The following is a 23,145-nucleotide window of genomic DNA, read 5'->3' on the forward strand; positions in this document are numbered from 1 at the left end:
GGGCTAGTGTTTTAGTGTTTAAGGCAGTGCAGTGATGTTCGGTCAGTGTAGGGGGTCGTGCTGGGGGAAGATTTAGGGTATAGGGTATTGCAGTGGTGTTTGGGTAGGGTAGGGGGTTGTGCTGGGGATAGTGTTTTGGTTTTAGTGTAGTGCAGTGTTGTTTGGGTAGTGTAGGGGTGGTGCTGGGGGTGGTGTTTCAGGGTTTAAGGCAGAGCAGTGGTATTCGGGCAGTGTGGGGGATTGTTCTGGGAGTTGTGTTTTAGGGTTTAGGGCGGTGCAGTGTTGTTCGGGCAGTGTAGGGGGTCATGCTGGGTTGGTGTTTAGGGTTAAGGGCAGAGCAGTGGTGTTCGGGCAGTGTAGGGAGTCATGCTGGGGTGGTGTTTCAGGGTTTAGGGCAGTGCAGTGGTATCTGGGCAGTGTGGGGTGTTGTGCTGGGTGTGGTGTTTCAGGGTTTAGGGCAGTGCTGTTCGGGCAGTGTAGGGGGACGTGCTGGGGGTGGTGTTTTAGGGTTTACGGCAGAGCAGTGGTGTTCCGGCAATGTAGGGTGTCTTGCTAGGGGTGGTGTTTTAGTGTTTAGGGCAGTGCAGAGGTGTTCCGGCAGCGTAGGGGATCCTGCTGGGGGTGGTGTTAGGGTTTAGGGCAGTGGTGTTCGGGCAGTGTATGGGGTTTTGCTAGGGGTGGTGTTTCAGGGTTTAGGGCAGTGCAGTGGTGTTCCGGTAATATAAGGGGTCGTCCTGGGGGTGGTGTTTTAGGGTTTAGGGCAGTGCAGTGGTATGAAGGCAGTGTATGGGGTCATGCTGGGGTGGTGTTAGGGTTTAGGGCAGTAGTTTTCGGGCAGTGTAGGGGGTCGTGCTGGGGGTTGTGTTTTATGGTTTAGGGCAGAGCAGTGGTGTTTGGGCAGTGTTGGGGTCGTGCTGGGGGTGGTGTTTTAGGGTTTAGGGCAGTACAGTGGTGTTCCGGCAGTGTAGGGGGTCGTGCTGGGGCTAGTGTTTTTGGGTTTAGATCAGTGCAGTGGTGTTCGGGCAGTGTAGGGGTCATGCTGGGGCTAGTGTTTTAGTGTTTAAGGCAGTGCAGTGATGTTCGGGCAGTGTAGGGGGTCGTGCTGGGGGTGTTATTTCTGGGTTTAGGGTAGTGCAGTGGTGTTCGGGTAGTGTAGGGGGTCATGCTGGGGGAAGATTTAGGGTATAGGGTATTGCAGTGGTGTTTGGATAGGGTAGGGGGTTGTGCTGGCGATAGTGTTTAGGGGTTAGTGTAGTGCAGTGTTGTTTGGGTCGTGTAGGGGTGGTGCTGGGTGTGGTGTTTCAGGGTTTAAGGCAGTGCAGTGGTGTTCTGGCAGTGTAGGGGTCATGCAGGGGGTGGTGTTTTAGAGTCTAGGGCAGTGTAGTGGTGTTCTTCCAATGTAGGGGGTCATGCTGGGGCTAGTGTTTTAGGGTTTAGGGCAGTGCAGTGGTGTTTGGGCAGTGTAAGGGGTCATGCTGGGGCTAGTGTTTTAGGGTTTAGGGCAGTTCAGTGGTGTTCGGTCATTGTAGGGGTCGTGCTGGGGCTTGTATTGTAGGGTTTAGGGCAGTGCAGCGGTGTTCAGGCAGTGTAGAGGGTCATGCTGGGGGTGGTGTTTTAGGGTTTAAGGCAGTGCAGTGGTGTTCGGGCAGTGTAGTGGGTCGTGCTGGGGTTAGTGTTTCAGGGTTTAGGGCAGTGCAGTTGTGTTCTGGCAGTGTAGTGGGTCGTGCTGGGGTTAGTGTTTCAGGGTTTAGGGCAGTGCAGTTGTGTTCTGGCAGTGTAGGTGGTCATGCGGTGGTATTTCAGGGTTAAGGGCAGTGCAGAGGGTCATGCTGGACAAAGTGTTTAGGGATTAGGGCAGTGCAGTGGTGTTCGGGCAGTGTAGGGGGTCGTGTTGGGACTATTGTTTTAGGGTTTAGGGCAGTTCAGTGGTGTTCGGGCAGCTTAGGGGGTCGTGCTGAGGGTAGTGTTTTAGGGTTTAGGGCAGAGCAGAGTTGTTCGGGCAATCTAGGGGGTCGTGCTGGGGCTTGTGTATAGGAGTTCATGGCAGTGCAGTGGTGTTTGGGCAGTGTAGGGGGTTATGCTGGGGTGGTGTTTTAGGCTTTAGGGTAGTGCAGTGGTGTTTGTGCAGTGTAGGGGGTCGTGCTGGGGGTAGTGTTTTAGGGTTTAGGGCAGTGCAGTGTTGTTTGGGCAGTGTAGGGGTATAGGAAATGGGACCCCCGGCCGGCCAGGGCTTGCGCCACAGCCAGTCAGAGACCACCACTCCTATGAAAGGTCGACCCCTGCTCGCCCTCTAGGTAACGCGGCGCGGGCAGCCAGGCCTATCTCGGAGGACATGTGAAGCATTTGCGCACGCACCCACCAACAACAACCTCCCGGGCCTCCCACAAAGGAACTCCACACCAAGTATATATATGAAAAATAGATTCTGTATTAAGCAGGACACATAGGAACACACATCGTACAAGGTGCCAGGGGCACGGGTAGGGGCTGCGGGGAAGAAGGTACAGCACAGGGCCAAGGGACCACGGCCAGGAATCGCACAGGGGACATCTGGTATTCAGGGGGGGGAAATAGGACAAGGTACACAACAACAGGAGCACCCGTAGAGGTGCAACACAGAATACGTGTAGGGATCACATTAGACCTGGTCCATGGCAATCCACAGGCCAGCGGGCCTTTCTGGGGCAAGGTGCCCAAGTGTCTCGATGTTCATGGCAGGGAGCCCGGGGCAAAGCTAAACGTAGCAGTGGCCCACTAAGTGCTGGGCCACTGAGGGACCCCGTGGGAGCCTTACCGGCCCTGGGGAAAAGGGTGCCAATGGGTGGAGCCACTCGGGCTCTGGGGGCAATGATACGGTGGAGCCTCTTGGGCCCTGGGGGCAATGATACGGTGGAGCCTCTTGGGCTCTGGGGGCAATGCCACAGGTGGAGCCTCGCAGGGCTCAGACCATTGGGGGGGGCACGCGGAGTCCCTCTCGGGGGACTGGGCTTCGTGGGAGGCCTCCCGGGCCTCGGGCACAACCGGAGATTCACTCGAGGGGGGGGGCGGACACCGACAACGTGTCCCGACGCCCCTCCTCCCTGTGGCTTGCAGCAGCACTCACCGGTTTTGGTGCGCCGGTCTCCTTCGCTGCGCCAGCCTTCTCCTTGTGCTCCGGGGCTCTCTCTCTCTCGGGAGCCCCGGGGAAGGGCAGCAACTTCACGGGGGTATCGTAGGAACGCGGGGTGAGCTCCCGCAGTTCCTGCTTCGTCGTTCTTCTTCGGCCGGCCTCTCCTCTATTTCCCGGGCTGGCAGCCAATCACGGCGCGGCCTGGGGAATGACGCTAGCAGGGAATCCCGGGCTGGCAGCCAATACCAGCGCGGCCCGGGGATGACGTCACTAGGGTCCCGGGCGGCGGCGGTGAACTCGGGGGGGGGGAATCGACGAGGAGTGGGCTCCCTCGTAAGGTACACGGGCAGGGGATAGAGCGAGGTAGGCACTCGCTGGGGGTATCGCACCCCGGTAGCACGGGGTAGACGCCGGGTGAGCACCGGCTCGTTGAATGTTGCGCTACCAGCGCTGGTGCAGGAGTGAAGGACCCCAAAGCGGCAGGGGCAGGGAGCAGCGCTTCCAGGCGCTGGGCAGAAGGGACAGCGCTCCCCCAGCGCTAGATGCAGGCTACCAAAGTCCGTCGGTAGTCCAGGACCTCAGGGGGGCCCAACAGCGCCAAAGAGGGGAAAGGGCCATCCTTAGTCCAGGAGTAGGGCAGGGCCCAGGGAGGCACACCACCCCTGAGCCCCAGCAGCAGCAGCTCCGGGTAGATTCAAGTTGGAGAACAAGAACCAGTCCAGAGTGTCACAGCACCCTTTTTATACACACATTCTTGGCCTGAAGGGGCAGGCAGGGGGAGAACCAGCTGGAACTGGTTATGGGGGATTCTTTACACTGGCCAGGCTAGGAACATCAGCCGCACCCCAGGGGGTGGAGCCAGCAGTGTCTGGGGAAAACCCAGCCTCATTCATGACACTCAAACCAGACGGTCAATCCACAAGCAGACCCAGGCTCACTCCTCCCCTCACATCAGTATGCTAAACACTCCATTCACCACCGGGCAGACCCTCCCAGATCCTGGGAGCCAGGCTCCCCAGCCAGCCCCGGCCAATCATACGCCAGGCACATATTCCACAAATATGCCAACTTCCCAAAAGGGGGACTTCTACACTAGACACACTCATACCTCATATACCGTTGCGCAGCATTCAAACTCACGAGTTCATACATACCAGACTTGACCCGGCACACCCTACGCACCGGGAACTACCCAGGACTCATCCATTCCCCATGTATTCCTATGGAAGGGTAGGTCGCTCTCTCCTCACACTTACTCAGAGGGGGAATCACCATCCCCAGGTTACATATACCATAAAAACTTCAGGGGCGGACCTGCCAGAGGGGCCACGTCCAACAAGGGGGTTGTGCTGGGGCTAGTGGTTTAGGGTTTAGGGCAGTTCAGTGGTGTTCTTGCAGTGTAGGGAGTCATACTGGGTCTAGTGTTTTACGGTTTAGGGCAGTGCAGTGGTGTTCGGGCATTGTAGGGGTCGTGCTGGGGCTAGAATTTTAGGGTTTAGGGCAGTGCAGTGGTGATCAGGCAGTGTAGGGGGTCATGCTGGGGGTGGTGTTTTAGGGTTTAGGGCAGTGCAGTTGTGTTTGGGCAGTGTACATGGTCATGCTGGTGCTTGTGTTATAGGGTTTAGGGCACTGCAGTGGTGTTCAGGCAGTATAGGGGGCATGCTGGGGGTGGTATTTTATTGTTTCGTGCAGTGCAGTGGTGTTCGGGCAGTGTAGGGGGACTTGCTGGGGCTGGTGTTTTAGGGTTTAGGGCAGTGCAGTGGTGTTCGGGCATTCTGACGTTTTTTGCTGGGGCTAGTGTTTTAGGGTTTATGGCGGAGCAGTAGTGTTCAGGCAGTGTGGGGGGTCATGCTGGGGGTAGTGTTTTAGGGTTTATGGCAGAGCAGTGGTATTCGGGCAGTGTGGGGGATTGTTCTGGGAGTTGTGTTTTAGGGTTTAGGGCGGTGCAGTGTTGTTCGGGCAGTGTAGGGGGTCATGCTGGGTTGGTGTTTAGGGTTAAGGGCAGAGCAGTGGTGTTCGGGCAGTGTAGGGGGTCATGCTGGGGGTGGTGTTTCAGGGTTTAGGGCAGTGCAGTGGTGTCCGGGCAGTGTGGGGTGTTGTGCTGGGTGTGGTGTTTCAGGGTTTAGGGCAGTGCTGTTCGGGCAGTGCAGGGGGACGTGCTGGGGGTGGTGTTTTAGAGTTTACAGCAGAGCAGTGGTCTTCCGGCAATGTAGGGTGTCGTGCTGGGGGTGGTGTTTTAGGGTTTAGGGCAGTGCAGAGGTGTTCCGGCAGCGTAGGGGGTCCTGCTGGGGGTGGTGTTAGGGTTTAGGGCAGTGGTGTTCGGGCAGTGTATGGGGTTTTGCTAGGGGTGGTGTTTCAGGGTTTAGGGCAGTGCAGTGGTGTTCCGGCAATATAAGGGGTCGTCCTGGGGGTGGTGGTTTAGGGTTTAGGGCAGTGCAGTGGTATGAAGGCAGTGTATGGGGTCATGCCGGGGTGGTGTTAGGGTTTAGGGCAGTGGTTTTTGGGCAGTGTAGGGGGTCGTGCTGGGGTTTGTGTTTTATGGTTTAGGGCAGAGCAGTGGTGTTTGGGCAGTGTTGGGGTCGTGCTGGGGTGGTGTCTTAAGGTTTAGGGCAGTGCATTGGTGTTCTGGCAGTGTAGGGGGTCGTGCTGGGGTAGTGTTTTTGGGTTTAGGGCAGTGCAGTGGTGTTCGGGCAGTGTAGGGGGTCATGCTGGGGCTAGTGTTTTAGTGTTTAAGGCAGTGCAGTTCTGTTCGGGCAAAGAAGGGGGTCATGCTGGGGCTTGTGTTTTAGGGTTTAGGGCAGTGCAGTGGTGTTCGGGCAATGTAGGGGGTCGTGCTGGGGGTGGTGTTTTAGGGTTTAGGGCAGTGCAGTGGTGTTTGGGCAATGTAGGGGGTCATGCTGGGGGTGGTGTTTTAGGGTTTAGGGCACTGGTGTTCGGGCAGTGTAGGGGGTTTTGCTAGGGGTGGTGTTTCAGGATTTAGGGCAGTGCAGTGGTGTTCCGGCAATATAAGGAGTCGCCCTGGAGGTGGTGTTTTAGGGTTTATGGCAGTGCAGTGGTGTTAAGGCAGTGTAGGGGGTCATGCTGGGGTGGTGTTAGGGTTTAGGGCAGTGGTTTTTGGGAAGTGTAAGGGTTCGTGCTGTGGGTGGTGTTTTATGGTTTAGAGCAGAGCAGTGGTTTTTGGGCAGTGTTGGGGTCATGCTGGAAGTGGTGTTTTATGCTTTAGGGCAGAGCAGTGGTGTTCTGACAGTGTACAAAGTTTTGCTGGGGGTGATGTTTTCGGGTTAAGGGCAGTACAGTGGTGTTCTCGCAGTGTAGGGGGTCGTGCTGGGGGTGGTGTTGTAGGGTATAGGGCAGTGTAGTGGTGTTCTGGCAGTGTAGGGAGTCGTGCTGGGGCTAGTGTTTTAGGTTTTAGGGCAGTGCATTGGTGATTGGGCAATGTAGGGGGTCGTGCTGGGGCTAGTGTATTAGGGTTTAGGGCAGTTCAGTGGTGTTCGGGCAGTGTAGGGTGTCGTACTGGGGCTCGTGTTTTAGGGTTTAGGGCAGTGCAGTGGTGTTCGGGCAGTGTAAGGGTCGTGCTGGGGCCAGTATTTTAGGGTTTAGGACAGTGCAGTGGTGTTCAGGCAGTGTATGGGGTCATGCTGGGGGTGGTGTTTTAGGGTTTAGGGCAGTGCAGTGGTGTTTGGGCAGTGTAGGGGGTCGTGCTGGGGGTAGTGTTTTAGGGTTTAGGGCAGTTCAGTGGTGTTCGGGCAGTGTAGGGTGTCGTACTGGGGCTCGTGTTTTAGGGTTTAGGACAGTGCAGTGGTGTTCGGGCAGTGTAGGGGTCGTGCTCGGGCCAGTATTTTAGGGTTTAGGGCAGTGCAGTTGTGTTCGGGTAGTGTACGTGGTAATGCTCAGGGTGGTGTTTCAGGGTTAAGGGTAGTGCAGGGGATCATGCTGGGGATAGTGTTTAGGGATTGGGCTGTGCAGTGGTGTTTAGGCAGTGAAGGGGGTCATGCTGGGGCTTGTGTTTTAGGGTTTAGGGCAGTGCAGTGGTGTTCGAGCAATGTAGGGGGTCGTCCTGGGGGTGGTGGTTTAGGGCAGTGCAGTGGTGTTCGGGCAATGTAGGGGGTCATGTTGGGGGTGGTGTTTTAGGGGTTAGGGCAGTGGGGTTTGGGCAGTGTAGGGGGTTCTGCTGGGGGTAGTGTTTTATAGTTTATGATAGTTCAGTGGTGTTTGGGTAGCTTAGGGGGTCATGCTGGGGGTGGTGTTTCAGGGTTTAGGGCAGTGCTGTTCGGGCAGTGTAGGGGGTCATGCTGGGGATTGTGCTTTAGGGTTTACAGCAGTGCAGTGGTGTTCCGGCAATGTAGGTTGTTGTGCTGGGGGTGGGGTTTTAGGGCTTAGGGCAGTGCAGAGGTGTTCCGGCAGTGCAGCGGGGGTCATGCTGGGGGTGGTGTTAGGGTTTAGGGCAGTGGTGTTCGGGCAGTGTAGGGGGTTTTGCTAGGGGTGGTGTTTCAGGGTTTAGGGCAGTGCAGTGGTGTTCCGGCAATATAAGGGGTCGCCCTGGGGGTGGTGTTTTAGGGTGTATGGCAGTGCAGTGGTGTTAAGGCATTGTAGGGGGTCATGCTGGGGTGGTGTTAGGGTTTAGGGCTGTGGTTTTTGGGCAGTGTAAGGGGTCATGCTGTGTGTGGTGTTTTATGGTTTAGGGCAGAGCAGTGGTGTTTGGGCAGTGTTGGAGTCGTGCTGGGGGTGGTGTCTTAGGGTTTAGGGCAGTGCAGTGGTGTTCCGGCAGTGTAGGGGGTCGTGCTGGGGCTAGTGTTTTTGGGTTTAGATCAGTGCAGTGGTGTTCGGGCAGTGTAGGGGTCATGCTGGGCTAGTGTTTTAGTGTTTAAGGCAGTGCAGTGATGTTCAGTCAGTGTAGGGGGTCGTGCTGGGGGAAGATTTAGGGTATAGGGTATTGCAGTGGTGTTTGGGTAGGGTAGGGGGTTGTGCTGGGGATAGTGTTTTGGTTTTAGTGTAGTGCAGTGTTGTTTGGGTAGTGTAGGGGTGGTGCTGGGGGTGGTGTTTCAGGGTTTAAGGCAGAGCAGTGGTATTCGGGCAGTGTGGGGGATTGTTCTGGGAGTTGTGTTTTAGGGTTTAGGGCGGTGCAGTGTAGTTCGGGCAGTGTAGGGGGTCATGCTGGGTTGGTGTTTAGGGTTAAGGGCAGAGCAGTGGTGTTCGGGCAGTGTAGGGGGTCATGCTGGGGTGGTGTTTCAGGGTTTAGGGCAGTGCAGTGGTATCTGGGCAGTGTGGGGTGTTGTGCTGGGTGTGGTGTTTCAGGGTTTAGGGCAGTGCTGTTCGGGCAGTGTAGGGGGACGTGCTGGGGGTGGTGTTTTAGGGTTTACGGCAGAGCAGTGGTGTTCCGGCAATGTAGGGTGTCTTGCTAGGGGTGGTGTTTTAGTGTTTAGGGCAGTGCAGAGGTGTTTCGGCAGCGTAGGGGATCCTGCTGGGGGTGGTGTTAGGGTTTAGGGCAGTGGTGTTCGGGCAGTGTATGGGGTTTTGCTAGGGGTGGTGTTTCAGGGTTTAGGGCAGTGCAGTGGTGTTCCGGTAATATAAGGGGTCGTCCTGGGGGTGGTGTTTTAGGGTTTAGGGCAGTGCAGTGGTATGAAGGCAGTGTATGGGGTCATGCTGGGGTGGTGTTAGGGTTTAGGGCAGTAGTTTTCGGGCAGTGTAGGGGGTCGTGCTGGGGGTTGTGTTTTATGGTTTAGGGCAGAGCAGTGGTGTTTGGGCAGTGTTGGGGTCGTGCTGGGGGTGGTGTTTTAGGGTTTAGGGCAGTACAGTGGTGTTCCGGCAGTGTAGGGGGTCGTGCTGGGGCTAGTGTTTTTGGGTTTAGATCAGTGCAGTGGTGTTCGGGCAGTGTAGGGGTCATGCTGGGGCTAGTGTTTTAGTGTTTAAGGCAGTGCAGTGATGTTCGGGCAGTGTAGGGGGTCGTGCTGGGGGTGTTATTTCTGGGTTTAGGGTAGTGCAGTGGTGTTCGGGTAGTGTAGGGGGTCATGCTGGGGGAAGATTTAGGGTATAGGGTATTGCAGTGGTGTTTGGATAGGGTAGGGGGTTGTGCTGGCGATAGTGTTTAGGGGTTAGTGTAGTGCAGTGTTGTTTGGGTAGTGTAGGGGTGGTGCTGGGTGTGGTGTTTCAGGGTTTAAGGCAGTGCAGTGGTGTTCTGGCAGTGTAGGGGTCATGCAGGGGGTGGTGTTTTAGAGTCTAGGGCAGTGTAGTGGTGTTCTTCCAATGTAGGGGGTCATGCTGGGGCTAGTGTTTTAGGGTTTAGGGCAGTGCAGTGGTGTTTGGGCAGTGTAAGGGGTCATGCTGGGGCTAGTGTTTTAGGGTTTAGGGCAGTTCAGTGGTGTTCGGTCATTGTAGGGGTCGTGCTGGGGCTTGTATTGTAGGGTTTAGGGCAGTGCAGCGGTGTTCAGGCAGTGTAGAGGGTCATGCTGGGGGTGGTGTTTTAGGGTTTAAGGCAGTGCAGTGGTGTTCGGGCAGTGTAGTGGGTCGTGCTGGGGTTAGTGTTTCAGGGTTTAGGGCAGTGCAGTTGTGTTCTGGCAGTGTAGTGGGTCGTGCTGGGGTTAGTGTTTCAGGGTTTAGGGCAGTGCAGTTGTGTTCTGGCAGTGTAGGTGGTCATGCGGTGGTATTTCAGGGTTAAGGGCAGTGCAGAGGGTCATGCTGGACAAAGTGTTTAGGGATTAGGGCAGTGCAGTGGTGTTCGGGCAGTGTAGGGGGTCGTGTTGGGACTATTGTTTTAGGGTTTAGGGCAGTTCAGTGGTGTTCGGGCAGCTTAGGGGGTCGTGCTGAGGGTAGTGTTTTAGGGTTTAGGGCAGAGCAGAGGTGTTCGGGCAATGTAGGGGGTCGTGCTGGGGCTTGTGTATAGGAGTTCATGGCAGTGCAGTGGTGTTTGGGCAGTGTAGGGGGTTATGCTGGGGTGGTGTTTTAGGCTTTAGGGTAGTGCAGTGGTGTTTGTGCAGTGTAGGGGGTCGTGCTGGGGGTAGTTTTTTAGGGTTTAGGGCAGTGCAGTGTTGTTTGGGTAGTGTAGGGGGTTGTGCTGGGGCTAGTGGTTTAGGGTTTAGGGCAGTTCAGTGGTGTTCTTGCAGTGTAGGGAGTCGTACTGGGGCTAGTGTTTTACGGTTTAGGGCAGTGCAGTGGTGTTCGGGCATTGTAGGGGTCGTGCTGGGGCTAGAATTTTAGGGTTTAGGGCAGTGCAGTGGTGATCAGGCAGTGTAGGGGGTCATGCTGGGGGTGGTGTTTTAGGGTTTAGGGCAGTGCAGTTGTGTTTGGGCAGTGTACATGGTCATGCTGGTGCTTGTGTTATAGGGTTTAGGGCACTGCAGTGGTGTTCAGGCAGTATAGGGGGCATGCTGGGGGTGGTATTTTATTGTTTCCTGCAGTGCAGTGGTGTTCGGGCAGTGTAGGGGGACTTGCTGGGGCTGGTGTTTTAGGGTTTAGGGCAGTGCAGTGGTGTTCGGGCATTCTGACGTTTTTTGCTGGGGCTAGTGTTTTAGGGTTTATGGCGGAGCAGTAGTGTTCAGGCAGTGTGGGGGGTCATGCTGGGGGTAGTGTTTTAGGGTTTATGGCAGAGCAGTGGTATTCGGGCAGTGTGGGGGATTGTTCTGGGAGTTGTGTTTTAGGGTTTAGGGCGGTGCAGTGTTGTTCGGGCAGTGTAGGGGGTCATGCTGGGTTGGTGTTTAGGGTTAAGGGCAGAGCAGTGGTGTTCGGGCAGTGTAGGAGGTCATGCTGGGGGTGGTGTTTCAGGGTTTAGGGCAGTGCAGTGGTGTCCGGGCAGTGTGGGGTGTTGTGCTGGGTGTGGTGTTTCAGGGTTTAGGGCAGTGCTGTTCGGGCAGTGCAGGGGGACGTGCTGGGGGTGGTGTTTTAGAGTTTACAGCAGAGCAGTGGTCTTCCGGCAATGTAGGGTGTCGTGCTGGGGGTGGTGTTTTAGGGTTTAGGGCAGTGCAGAGGTGTTCCGGCAGCGTAGGGGGTCCTGCTGGGGGTGGTGTTAGGGTTTAGGGCAGTGGTGTTCGGGCAGTGTATGGGGTTTTGCTAGGGGTGGTGTTTCAGGGTTTAGGGCAGTGCAGTGGTGTTCCGGCAATATAAGGGGTCGTCCTGGGGGTGGTGGTTTAGGGTTTAGGGCAGTGCAGTGGTATGAAGGCAGTGTATGGGGTCATGCCGGGGTGGTGTTAGGGTTTAGGGCAGTGGTTTTTGGGCAGTGTAGGGGGTTGTGCTGGGGTTTGTGTTTTATGGTTTAGGGCAGAGCAGTGGTGTTTGGGCAGTGTTGGGGTCGTGCTGGGGTGGTGTCTTAAGGTTTAGGGCAGTGCATTGGTGTTCTGGCAGTGTAGGGGGTCGTGCTGGGGTAGTGTTTTTGGGTTTAGGGCAGTGCAGTGGTGTTCGGGCAGTGTAGGGGGTCATGCTGGGGCTAGTGTTTTAGTGTTTAAGGCAGTGCAGTTCTGTTCGGGCAAAGAAGGGGGTCATGCTGGGGCTTGTGTTTTAGGGTTTAGGGCAGTGCAGTGGTGTTCGGGCAATGTAGGGGGTCGTGCTGGGGGTGGTGTTTTAGGGTTTAGGGCAGTGCAGTGGTGTTTGGGCAATGTAGGGGGTCATGCTGGGGGTGGTGTTTTAGGGTTTAGGGCACTGGTGTTCGGGCAGTGTAGGGGGTTTTGCTAGGGGTGGTGTTTCAGGATTTAGGGCAGTGCAGTGGTGTTCCGGCAATATAAGGAGTCGCCCTGGAGGTGGTGTTTTAGGGTTTATGGCAGTGCAGTGGTGTTAAGGCAGTGTAGGGGGTCATGCTGGGGTGGTGTTAGGGTTTAGGGCAGTGGTTTTTGGGAAGTGTAAGGGTTCGTGCTGTGGGTGGTGTTTTATGGTTTAGGGCAGAGCAGTGGTTTTTGGGCAGTGTTGGGGTCATGCTGGGTGTGGTGTCTTAGGGTTTAGGGCAGTGCAGTGGTGTTCCGGCAGTGTAGGGGGTCGTGCTGGGGCTAGTGTTTTTGGGTTTAGGGCAGTGCAGTGGTGTTCGGGCAGTGAAGGGGGTCATGCTGGGGCTACTTTTTTAGTGTTTCAGGCAGTGCAGTGAGGTTCGGGCAGTGTAGGGGGTCATGCTGGGGGTGTTATTTCTGGGTTTAGGGTAGTGCAGTGGTGTTCGGGTAATGTAGGGGGTCATGCTGGGGGAAGATTTAGGGTTTAGGGTATTGTAGTGGTGTTTGGGTAGGATAGGAGGTTGTGCTGGGGATAGTGTTTTAGGTTTTAGTGTAGTGCAGTGGTGTTTGGGTAGTGTAGGGGTGGTGCTGGGGGTGATGTTTCGGGGTTTAAGGCAGTGCAGTAGTGTTCTGGCAGTGTAGGGGTCATGCAGGGGGTGGTGTTTTAGAGTCTAGGGCAGTGTAGTGGTGTTCTTCCAATGTAGGGGTTGTGCTGGGGCTAGTCGTTTAGGGTTTAGGGCAGTGCAGTGGTGTTTGGGCAGTGTAGGGGTTCATGCTGGGGCTAGTGTTTTAGGGTTTATGGCAGTTCAGTGGTGCTCGGGCATTGTAGGGGTCGTGCTGGGGCTAGTATTGTAGGGTTTAGGGCAGTGTAGTGGTGTGCAGGCAGTGTAGGGGTTCATGCTGGGGGTGGTGTTTTAGAGTTTAAGGCAAGTAAGTGGTGTTCGGGCAGGGTACTGGGTCGTGCTGGGGGTAGTGTTTCAGGGTTTTTGGCAGTGCAGTTGTGTTCGGGTAGTGTAGGTTGTCATGCGGTGGTATTTCAGGGTTAAGGGCAGTTCAGGGGGTCATGCTGGGCATAGTGTTTAGGGATTAGGGCAGTGCAGTGGTGTTCGGGCAGTGTAGGGGGTCGTGTTGGGACTATTGTTTTAGGGTTTAGGGCAGTCCAGTGGTGTTCGGGCAGCTTAGGGGGTTGTGTTGAGGGTAGAGTTTTAGGGTTGAGGGCAGAGGAGTGGTGTTCGGGCAATGTAGGGGGTCATGCTGGGGCTTGTGTTTAAGGGTTTAGGGCAGTGCAGTGGTGTTTGGGCAGTGTAGGGAGTTTGCTGGGGGTGGTGTTTTAGGGTTTAGGTTAGTGCAGTGGTGTTCGTACAGTGTAGGGGGTCATGCTGAGGGTAGTGTTTTAGGGTTTAGGGCAGTGCAGTGGTGTTTGGGCAGTGTAGGGGTCGTGCTTGGGCTAGTGGTTTAGGGTTTAGGACAGTTCAGTGGTGTTCGGGCAGTGTAGGGAGTCGTACTGGGGCTAGTGTTTTACGGTTTAGGGCAGTGCAGTGGTGTTCGGGCATTGAAGGGGTCGTGCTGGGCCTAGAATTTTAGGGTTTAGGGTAGTGCAGTGGTGTTCAGACGGTGTGGGGGGTCATGCTGGGGGTGGTGTTTTAGGGTTTAGGGCAGTGCAGTTGTGTTCGGGCAGTGTAGGTGGTCATGCTGGTGCTTGTGTTATAGGGTTTAGGGCATTGCAGTGGTGTTCAGGCAGTATAGGGGGCGTGCTGGGGGTGGTATTTTAGGGTTTAGTGCAGTGCAGTGGTGTTCAGGCAATGTAGGGGGTCTTTCTGGGGCTGTGTTTTAGGGTTTAGGACAGTGCAGTGGTGTTCGGGCATTCTGACATTTTTTGCTGGGGCTAGTGTTTTAGGGTTTATGGTGGAGCAGTAGTGTTCAGGCAGTGTGGGGGGTCATGCTGGGGGTAGTGTTTTAGGGTTTAGGGCAGTGCAGTTGTGTTCGGGCAGTGTGGGAGTTTTGCAGGGGCTAATGTTTTAGGGTTTATGGCAGAGCAGTGGTGTTTGGGCAGTGTGGGGGATTGTTCTGGGTGTAGTGTTTTAGGGTTTAGGGCAGTGCAGTTGTGTTCGGGCAGTGTAGGTAGTCATGCTGGTGCTTGTGTTATAGGGTTTAGGGCATTGCATTGGTGTTCAGGCAGTATAGGGGGCGTGCTGGGGGTGGTATTTTAGGGTTTAGTGCAGTGCAGTGGTGTTCAGGCAATGTAGGGGGTCTTTCTGGGGCTGTGTTTTAGGGTTTAGGACAGTGCAGTGGTGTTCGGGCATTCTGACATTTTTTGCTGGGGCTAGTGTTTTAGGGTTTATGGTGGAGCAGTAGTGTTCAGGCAGTGTGGGGGGTCATGCTGGGGGTAGTGTTTTAGGGTTTAGGGCAGTGCAGTTGTGTTCGGGCAGTGTGGGGGTTTTGCAGGGGCTAATGTTTTAGGGTTTATGGCAGAGCAGTGGTGTTTGGGCAGTGTGGGGGATTGTTCTGGGTGTAGTGTTTTAGGGTTTAGGGCAGTGCAGTGGTGTTCGGGCAGTGTAGGGGGTCGTGCTGGATTGGTGTTTAGGGTTAAGGGCAGTGCATTGGTGTCCAGGCAGTGTGGGGGGTTGTGCTGGGTGTGGTGTTTCAGGGTTTAGGGCTGTGCTGTTCGGGCAGTGTAGGGGGACGTGCTGGGGGTGATGTTTTAGGGTTTACGGCAGAGCAGTGGTGCTCTGACAATGTAGGGTATCGTGCTGGGGGTGGTGGTTTAGGGTTTAGGGCAGTGCAGAGGTGTTCCGGCAGCGTGGGGGATCCTTCTCGGGGTTCTGTTAGGGTTTAGGGCAGTGGTGTTCGGGCAGTGTATGGGGTTTTGCTAGGGGTGGTGTTTCAGGGTTTAAGGTAGTGCAGTGGTGTTCCGGCAATATAAGGGGTCGTCCTGGGGGTGGTGTTTTAGGGTTTAGGGCAGTGCAGTGGTGAGAAGGCAGTGTAGGGGGTCATGCTGGGGTGGTGTTAGGGTTTAGGGCAGTGGTTTTCGGGCAGTGTAGGGGGTCGTGCTGAGGGTTGTGTTTTATGGTTTAGGGCAGAGCAGTGGTGTTTGGGCAGTGTTGGGGTCGTGCTGGGGTGGTATCTTAGGGTTTAGGGCAGTGCAGTGGTGTTCTGGCAGTGTAGGGGGTTGTGCTGGGGCTAGTGTTTTTGGGTTTAGGGCAGTGCAGTGGTGTTCGGGCAGTGTAGGGGGTCATGCTGGGGCTAGTGTTTTTGGGTTTAGGGCTTTGCAGTGGTGTTTGGGCAGTGTAGGGGGTCGTGCTGGGGGTGTTATTTCTGGGTTTAGGGTAGTACAGTGGTGTTCAGGTAGTGTAGGGGGTCATGCTGAGGGAAGATTTCGGGTTTAGGGTATTGCAGTGGTGTTTGGGTAGGGTAGGGGGTTGTGCTGGGAGTAGTGTTTTAGGTTTTAGTGTAGTGCAGTGGTGTTTGGGTAGTGCAGGGGTGGTGTTGGGGGTGGTGTTTCAGGGTTTAGGGCAGTGCACTGGTGTTCGGGCAGTGTAGAGGGTCGTGCTGGGGGTGGTGTTTCAGGGTTTTGTGCAGTGCAGTGGTGTTTGGGCAGTGTAGGTTGTCATGCTGGGGGTGGTGTTTTAGGGTTTAGGGTAGAGCAGTGGTGTTTGGGCAGTTTAGGGGGTCGTTCTGGGGTGTTGTTTTATGCTTTAAGGGCAGACATGTGGTGTTCGGGCAGAGTAGGGGGCTGTGCTGGAGGTGGTGTTTAGGATTTAGGGCAGTGCAATGGTGTTCTGGCAGTGTAGGCAGTCATGCTGGGGTTGGTGTTTTAGGGTTTAGGGCAGTGCAGTTGTGTTCGGGCAGTGTAGGGGGTCCAGCTGGGGGTAGTTTTTCAGGGTTTTGGGTAGTGCAGTGGTGTTTGGTTAGTGTAGGGGGTGGTGCTGGGGAGAGTATTTTAGGGTTTAGGCTAGTGCAGTGGTGTTTATGTAGTGTAGGGGGTCGTGCTGGTGTAGTTTTTTAGGGTTTAGTCTAGTGCACTAGTGTTGGGGTAATGTAGGGTGTGGAGCTGGGGTTGGTGTTTCAGGGTTTAGGGCAGTACAGTGGTGTTCAGGCAGTGTAGGAGGTAATGCTGGGGTGGTGTTTTAGGGTTTAGGCAAGGGCAGTGCAGTGGAGTTCAGGCAGTGTAGGGGATTGTGCAGGGGGTGTTGTTTTAGGGTTTAGGGCAGAGCAGTAGTGTTCGGGCAGTGTGGGGGGTTGAGCTTGGAGTAGTGTTTTAGGATTTATGGCAGAGCAGTAGTGTTCGGGCAGTGTGGGGGGTTGTACTGGGAGTAGTGTTTTACAGTTTAGGGCAGTGCAGTGGTGTTCAGGCAGTGTAGGGTGTTATGCTGGGGGTGCTGTTTTAGGGTTTAGGGCAGAGCAGTGGTGTTCGGGCAGTGTAGGGTTGTTAGACGGCGACCTCAGAGGAGCCCGGAAGGGGTCCTGACTACCCTGAGACCCACCCTCGAAGTATCGTAGCCGGGCACTGGCAGGAGACTCCCCAGGGGGAGGAATCTCGCATCTAGGATCGTACTTCTGGCACCACACGACACAGAGTGACCACACCGTGTGTTCTTAGAAATCAATCTTTATCAATTAGGTTATCACTGCAAATATGTACAAGGAGAGCACGGGCTCAATGAGTCTCGGAAGGGATAGGGGGTAGCGGGACAGTCTCTGGCAAAGGTTCGAGGCAGGGACGTATCTGGCGCACAGCTCACAATCCTCGAGCTGGGGGATACGTTGTTGTAGTCGGGGTCCGGCGGGACCGTGAGAGTCTGTCGGAGCCGCAAGTCACTCAGCGGGCTCAGGTACAAGTTCGGAGGTCTTACGATCTTCAGGGAGCCGCGAGTCACTCAGCGGGCTCAGGTACGGGTTCGGAGGTCTTACGATCTTCAAGGAGCCGCGAGTCACTCAGCAGGCTCAGGTACAAGTTCGGAGGTCTTACGATCTTCAAGGAGCCGCGAGTCACTCAGCAGGCTCAGGTACAAGTTCGGAGGTCTTACGATCTTCAGGGAGCCACGAGTCACTCAGCAGGGCTCAGGAGGGTCCAAGTTCCAGGAGCCGCGACCACGTCGGCAGGCTCTAGTTGTTCCAGCGTCGAATCTGCCGGACCCAGAGCACCCCTTGTTATAGGTCGACCCCTCTTTGATGTCCGGAGTCTGTGCAGGCAGGGGTCTTGTCACCTGGGGGTCGCTTGTCGGGATTTCCTGTCATTGTCTTTTGATCCTTTCAGGGCCGGGTCGGGAGGAGTCCCAGACACCCAGCAGGCATGGAGCCAGCCCTCAGGGAGGCCGGAGGGCCGATCGAAACCCATCATCCCAGGGGAGTTCAGAGGTGCGATAGAAACTGCTCCTTCCTCTCTCATCCCCTGGCGAGTGTGATGTCCTCCAGCCAGAGTGGCGCCTCTAGGCCCGGGTCGCGCTGGGGCCGGGTGGCCATCTTGGTGCATGAAGTGGGCACGCGAGCCCGGGGTGGCCGAAAGGAGAGAGGCCATGGACGGGGACGTCCGGGTCGGGTGCGTGTGTCCTGGTGGGGAGGGTCGGCTGGGCCGTGTGCTTGGGGCTGCAGGTACCAGGTTTAGGTGGTGCGGGGGCACGTAGGGCCATACTACGAGGCCGGGTCCAATAAGGGTGTCGTTCTGTGGGTGGGGTTTTAGGGTTTAAGGGCAGAGCAGTGGTGTTCAGGCATTGAAGGGGGTCGTCCTGGGGGTGGTGTTTAGGGTTTAGAGCAGTGCAGTGGTGCTCAGGCAGTGTAGGTGGTCATGCTGGGGGTGGTGTTTTAGGGTTTAGGGCAGTGCAGTGGTGTTCTGGCAGTATAGGGGTTCGGGCTGGGGTGATGTTTTAGGTTTTAGGGCAGTGCAGTAGTGTTTGGGCAGTGTAGGGGGTCATGCTGGGACTGGTGTTTTAGGGTTTAGGGCAGTGGAGTAGTGTTCGGGCAATCTTAGGGGTTTTGCAGAGGCTAGTGTTTTAGGGTTTATGGCAGAACAGTGGTGTTTGGGCAGTGTGGGGGGTCATGCTAGGGGTAGTGTTTTGGGGTTTAGGGCAGTGCAGTGGTGTTCGGGAAGTGTATGGGATTGTGCTGGCCGTGGTGTTTTATTGTTTAGGGCGGTGCACTTGTTTTCCGGCAGTGTCAGGGGTCGTGCTGGCGATGGTGTTTTATTGTTTAGGGCAGTGCATTCGTGATCGGGCAGTTTAGGGTGTTGTGCTAGGGGTTGTGTTTTAGGGTTTAGGGCAGTGGTGTTCTGGCAGTATAGGGTATCATGCTGGTGGTTTTTTTAGGTTTTAGGCAAGGGCAGTGCAGTGGAGCTGGGCAGTGTAGGGGGTAGTGCAGGTGGGTGGTGTTTTAGGGTTTATGGCAGTGCAGGTGTGTTCAGGCAGTGTAGGGGTCATGCTTGGGCAGGTGGTGTAGGGTTTAGGGCAGTGCAGTGGTGTTCGGGCAGTGTAGGTTGTCGTGCTGGGGGAGGTCTTTTAGGGTTTATGGCAGAGCAGTGGTGTTCGGGCAGTGTAGGGTTGTTAGACGGCGACCTCAGAGGAGCCCGGAAGGGGTCCTGACTACCCTGAGACCCACCCTTGAAGTATCGTAGCCGGGCACTGGCAGGAGACTCCCCAGGGGGAGGAATCTCGCATCTAGGATCGTACTTCTGGCACCACACGACACAGAGTGACCACACCGTGTGTTCTTAGAAATCAATCTTTATCAATTAGGTTATCACTGCAAATATGTACAAGGAGAGCACGGGCTCAATGAGTCTCGGAAGGGATAGGGGGTAGCGGGACAGTCTCTGGCAAAGGTTCGAGGCAGGGACGTATCTGGCGCACAGCTCACAATCCTCGAGCTGGGGGATACGTTGTTGTAGTCGGGGTCCGGCGGGACCGTGAGAGTCTGTCGGAGCCGCAAGTCACTCAGCGGGCTCAGGTACAAGTTCGGAGGTCTTACGATCTTCAGGGAGCCGCGAGTCACTCAGCGGGCTCAGGTACGGGTTCGGAGGTCTTACGATCTTCAAGGAGCCGCGAGTCACTCAGCAGGCTCAGGTACAAGTTCGGAGGTCTTACGATCTTCAAGGAGCCGCGAGTCACTCAGCAGGCTCAGGTACAAGTTCGGAGGTCTTACGATCTTCAGGGAGCCACGAGTCACTCAGCAGGGCTCAGGAGGGTCCAAGTTCCAGGAGCCGCGACCACGTCGGCAGGCTCTAGTTGTTCCAGCGTCGAATCTGCCGGACCCAGAGCACCCCTTGTTATAGGTCGACCCCTCTTTGATGTCCGGAGTCTGTGCAGGCAGGGGTCTTGTCACCTGGGGGTCGCTTGTCGGGATTTCCTGTCATTGTCTTTTGATCCTTTCAGGGCCGGGTCGGGAGGAGTCCCAGACACCCAGCAGGCATGGAGCCAGCCCTCAGGGAGGCCGGAGGGCCGATCGAAACCCATCGTCCCAGGGGAGTTCAGAGGTGCGATAGAAACTGCTCCTTCCTCTCTCATCCCCTGGCGAGTGTGATGTCCTCCAGCCAGAGTGGCGCCTCTAGGCCCGGGTCGCGCTGGGGCCGGGTGGCCATCTTGGTGCATGAAGTGGGCACGCGAGCCCGGGGTGGCCGAAAGGAGAGAGGCCATGGACGGGGACGTCCGGGTCGGGTGCGTGTGTCCTGGTGGGGAGGGTCGGCTGGGCCGTGTGCTTGGGGCTGCAGGTACCAGGTTTAGGTGGTGCGGGGGCACGTAGGGCCATACTACGAGGCCGGGTCCAATAAGGGTGTCGTTCTGTGGGTGGGGTTTTAGGGTTTAAGGGCAGAGCAGTGGTGTTCAGGCATTGAAGGGGGTCGTCCTGGGGGTGGTGTTTAGGGTTTAGAGCAGTGCAGTGGTGCTCAGGCAGTGTAGGTGGTCATGCTGGGGGTGGTGTTTTAGGGTTTAGGGCAGTGCAGTGGTGTTCTGGCAGTATAGGGGTTCGGGCTGGGGTGATGTTTTAGGTTTTAGGGCAGTGCAGTAGTGTTTGGGCAGTGTAGGGGGTCATGCTGGGACTGGTGTTTTAGGGTTTAGGGCAGTGGAGTAGTGTTCGGGCAATCTTAGGGGTTTTGCAGAGGCTAGTGTTTTAGGGTTTATGGCAGAACAGTGGTGTTTGGGCAGTGTGGGGGGTCATGCTAGGGGTAGTGTTTTGGGGTTTAGGGCAGTGCAGTGGTGTTCGGGAAGTGTATGGGATTGTGCTGGCCGTGGTGTTTTATTGTTTAGGGCGGTGCACTTGTTTTCCGGCAGTGTAGGGGGTCGTGCTGGCGATGGTGTTTTATTGTTTAGGGCAGTGCATTCGTGATCGGGCAGTTTAGGGTGTTGTGCTAGGGGTTGTGTTTTAGGGTTTAGGGCAGTGGTGTTCTGGCAGTATAGGGTATCATGCTGGTGGTGTTTTAGGGTTTAGGCAAGGGCAGTGCAGTGGAGCTGGGCAGTGTAGGGGGTAGTGCAGGTGGGTGGTGTTTTAGGGTTTATGGCAGTGCAGGTGTGTTCAGGCAGTGTAGGGGTCATGCTTGGGCAGGTGGTGTAGGGTTTAGGGCAGTGCAGTGGTGTTCGGGCAGTGTAGGTTGTCGTGCTGGGGGAGGTCTTTTAGGGTTTATGGCAGAGCAGTGGTGTTTGTGCAATGTAGGGGATCGTGCTGTGGATGGTGTTTTAGGGTTTAAGGGCAGAGCAGTGGTGTCCAGGCAGTGTATGGGGTCATGCTGGGGGTGGTGTTTAGGGTTTAGGACAGTGTAGTGGTGTTCAGGCAGTGTAGGCAGTCAGGCGGGGGTGGTATTTTAGGGTTTAGGGCATTGCAGTGGTGTTTCGGCAGTATAGAGGGTCGTGCTGGGGGTGGTTTTTTAGGGTTTAAGGCAGTGCAGTGGTGTTCGGGCAGTGTAGGGGGTCTTGCTGGGGCTGGTGTTTTAGTGTTTAGGGCAGTGGTTTTTGGGCAGTGTAGGAGGTCGTGCTTGGGCTGGTGTTTCAGGGTTTATGGCAGAGCAGTAGTGTTTGGGCAGTGTGGGGGGTTGTGCTGGGAGTAGGGTTTTAGGGTTTAGGGCAGTGCAGTGGTGTTTGGGCAGTGTAGGGTGTTGCGCTGGGGGTGCTGTTTTAGGGTTTAGGGCAGAGCAGTGGTATTTGGGTAGTGTAGGGGGTCGTGATGTGCATGGTGTTTTAGGGTTTAAGGGCAGACCAGTGATGTTTGGGCAATGTAGGGGGTCGTGCTGGGGGTGGTGTTTAGGGTTTAGGGCAGTGCAGTGGTGTTCCGACAGTGTAGGCAGTCGTGCGGGGGGTGGTGTTTTAGGGTTTAGGGCATTGCAGTGGTGTTCCGGCAGTATAGGGGGTCGTGCTGGGGTTGGTGTTTTAGGGTTTAAGGCAGTGCAGTGGTGTTTGGGCAGTGTAGGGGGTCTTGCTTTGGCTGGTGTTTTAGGATTTAGGGCAGTGCAGTGGTGTTCGGCAATCTGTTTTTTTTTGCTGGGGCTAGTGTTTTAGGGTTTATGTCAGAGCAGTGGTGTTCGGGCAGTGTGGGGGGCCGTGCTGGGGTAGTGTTTTAGGGTTTAGGGAAGTGCAGAGGTGCTCAGGCAGTGTGGGGGTTTTTGCTGGGGCTAGTGTTTTAGGGTTTATGGCAGAGAAGTAGTGTTCGGGCAGTGTGGGGGTTGTGCTGGGAGTAGTGTTTTAGGTTTTAGGGCAGTGCATTGGTGTTCGGGCAGTGTAGGGTGTTGTGCTGGGGGTGCTGTTTTAGGGTTTAAAGGCAGAGCAGTGTTGTTCGAGCAGTGTAGAGGGTCGTGCTGGGGGTGGTGTTTAGGGCAGTGCAGTGCTGTTCAGGCAGTGTGCCTAGACCAATTCTGGTCACCCTCAGGATATGTTGGCCCATAGACCAGCTAGTTTGCGGTGCCACTGCAAGACCCTCTAACTGATCAAGGCGAGAACAGTTTCTGGCAACCACTGAACATGACAACCCTGAACCCTAATGAATTGTGGAAAGAGTACAGAACCTTTCGCTCAGTCACTCATGCTCACTTGTTGTCAGAGAAATATACAGAGAATACACAGTGGGACATTTTCAATAATATTTATTGAACCAACATTATTCTTGCATGAAATAGGTGTGCTGCAAAGATTAGGAGTCAGAAGCAAGTAAAGGAGATTACAAGCACCAAGAGAGTAAACAGTAGATACATTTCTATCATGGTGCTGAAGCAATGAATATATGCAGGATTATATGCAAAATGGTAATCTAACGTACTCCTATGATGCAAACCCTACTATAAGTATACCTAGAGTGTGTGTAGTTGTAGAGCCAATAATCCTCCCTAAGGACGATCCATCCCCATTACTTGATGGGAGAGAGTGAAGGACCCCATCTTGGTCTCGAGTTGGACACCTCTCATGGAATGTCAGACCGGTGCCTGGTGATTTCTCAGCAGGCAGGGACGTTCAGTGTCAGTAGAAGTGCCTCCTCTACCAATTTATCGAGATGCATATTATTTATAATAAAAAGCAGCCTTCGCGATGTGCATGCTAGATTAATGATGTTAGGGATATATGGATATTTCAAAAAACAAATGGTCCTTCGAAATCAATTTAGTATAGGAAAAGTAAATATAGACCAGAATCAGTATTATATTGCTTAGAAATGTCCAGCCGGACATGTAAATTTAATGTTCAATGTAATGAATTGACTATAGAGCAAAACGAATAGAGTGGGACACAGTCCTGTGTCCTTCAACAGACAAAACATATAATACATATTGTACTTATTGGACACTGTCTATATATGCTCCTTCGCCTAATTAGAAGTGCTAGTTCCTTCTGACATAACCTGCATATACTGACCTAGGTGCACTGTTTACACATTGAGTCACACTGTTTTTATGTCTCTGCGCAATTTGTAACTCTCTCCTTCTTTCCCCTCCCATTCCTTCCAATATTCTTACAGGCATCACGTTCTCGGGCTTGTTATTAATTAGTCCTGATGATGATCTAGTTATTATGTAATAGATTGAAACGTCGTCAACTTGTCGCTACAGCATGCATGTTAAACACATGACTTAAAAGTTGTGCATGACTGTTTACCTTCCATATAGCTTGCCCTTCATCTCCCGATCGGCGTAAAGCTTGGTTGTTTAGCCTGAAAAACTCCTTACTTATGTGATGGTTCTTTGTATGTTCTATATGTATTATATGTTTTGTCTGTTGAAGGACACAGGACTGTGTCCCACTCTATTTATTTTGCTCTATAGTCAATTCATTACATTGAACATTAAATTTACATGTCCGGCTGGACATTTCTAAGCAATATAGTACTGATTCTGGTCTATATTTACTTTTCCTATACTAAATTGATTTCGAAGGACCATTTGTT

Source organism: Triturus cristatus, chromosome 8 (genome assembly GCF_964204655.1).
Source record: "Triturus cristatus chromosome 8, aTriCri1.1, whole genome shotgun sequence".
NCBI classification, from domain to species: domain Eukaryota; kingdom Metazoa; phylum Chordata; class Amphibia; order Caudata; family Salamandridae; genus Triturus; species Triturus cristatus.